The sequence below is a fragment of the Misgurnus anguillicaudatus genome, chromosome 3 (genome assembly GCF_027580225.2).
Source record: "Misgurnus anguillicaudatus chromosome 3, ASM2758022v2, whole genome shotgun sequence".
NCBI lineage: Eukaryota > Metazoa > Chordata > Actinopteri > Cypriniformes > Cobitidae > Misgurnus > Misgurnus anguillicaudatus.
Window position 1 is genome coordinate 1,729,491 of NC_073339.2, and position 2,099 is coordinate 1,731,589.

Genomic DNA, 2,099 nt, shown 5'->3' on the forward strand with positions numbered 1-2,099 from the left:
CGCCGCTCCTTTGCTGAACGTAAGGTCCTGGATGGGGTGTAGGAATGCAGGAAAGTGTTAAAGAATGCCGGTGCGGTCCCAGTGAAAGTTCTTTAAGTGAGCAGTAGTGACTTTATACCTGACATGCGCCTCAATCGGTAGCCAGTGTAGAATGATGAAGAGCGGTGTTACATGAGCCCTTTTGAGCTCTTGTAAGATGAATCGGGCTGCTGTGTTCTAAACCAGTTGGAGTGGTTTGACGCTCTGTGCAAGGAGAGCATTGCAGTAGTACAACCTAGAGATTACCACCAGGGCCTGGATCTGGGGTTGTGCAGCATGCTTTGTAAGGAAGGGCCATATCTTCCTGATATTGTATAATGCAAATCAACATGATCACACAGTCTTTGCGATGTACTCAGTGAAGGACAGTTGGTCATCAAAGATTACACTAAGGTTTTTAGCAGTTTTGGAAGGAGTTATGGTTGTGTTGCCCAGTTGAATGGACAGTGTGTGTTTTATCTTGGGTTTTGCAGGAAATTCAAGCAGCTCAGTCTTCGCAATGTTCAGCTGGAGGTGGTGCTTTTTCATCCAAGCCGATATGTCGGCTAAGCAGGCTGTAATGCGTGCTGCTATGGTGCGTCTTGGTGAAATGATTTGGGTGTCATCAGCATAGCAGTGGTAGGAGAAGCCATGTGCCTGCTGAATACAACTTAAAGTGCACTAATACAAAGCTTAGAGACCAGAAAGGGTCTAAACTTTGGATTAGTGCAGAAAAGGGTTACATAAGAGGTCATTTGCAAACTTATTTTGCAAAAGGGTTAAATAAGAGGTCATTTGCAAACTTATTTAAAGGGGACATATTATGAAAATCAGACTTTTTCCATGTTTAAGTGCTATAATTGTGTCCCCAGTGCTTCTATCAACCTAGAAAATGTTAAAAAGATCAACCCAATAACTTAGTTTTGGTAAACCATTTTCTGCAAGCATGTGAAAAATAGGTCATTGTAATTTGGCCCTTATTGTGATGTCAGAATAAGGTAATATCGCCCCCTTTATCTGCACTATCCAACCACAGCACAACCATTTAGTAGGGAGAGAAAGAGAGAGATAAAATATTTCACAGCACAATTGAGTTTCAATTGCAACAAACCACCATCATTGTGATCAGTGGTTGCACTTCATCCGCTCATTTGCATTTTAAATGACACACCCAAAACGGCACACTTTTGCTCAGACCTATTTTAGACTTAGTTTTCATCTTAAAAAAATCTCATAATATGTCCCCTTTAAGTAGTTTATCAGGGTTAGACAAATTATTTTGACTAAAGTGTTGACATTATTTTGTCCAATAACTTAAATATATTTTAAGATGTCAGTTCAAGGTTAAAATTTCTTTATTTTAAAGCATTACCTTTGCTGATGCTGTATTAGTACAGTATAAACTGTAAATTATGCGATGTAGAAATACAATTTAAAGTAGCTGGGAAATGTTGTTTGATGCAATTCAAACTTAATTGTGCTGTCAATTATTTTTCTCTCTGCACTAAATGGCAGTGTTGTGGTTGGATAGTGCAGATTAAAGGGACACTTCACCCATTTGCATAAAGCTTTGTATAGTTAGAACCCCAGTCATGTTTTTGAATGTTCATGCATAATTTTCTCAGTTGCCACTGAGACAGGAGAAATACAGATTTCAGTGTTGCACTTCCTTCTTTCAATGATGTAAAAATCATCATTTTGCATCATTGAAGGAAGTGCAATATCTTTGTTGAGGGAGTGAGAGTACAAACACCCATTTTCTCTGTCAAATAGGCATCAAATTCGAAATGTATGTTACATTTTGACTACAAATATGACACACTTTCAATAAAGATTAATGTTTCTACGGGTGAAATGCTCCTTTAAGGGGTGGTATTATTATAATAAGATCTCCTTATAACATCATAAGGAGAACCAAATTTCAATAACCTATTTTTTGCTTACACCTACAAAGTGGCAAAGTGGGGTGGTTGTCTGTAAGGTAGATGTGAACTCTTTGAGAAAGTTTCAGATGTTGACCCTCACCAGAATTCAGTGTCTTTTAGAAATCTGTGGGTTCACATTTGGTGTCGGTCTTTAGC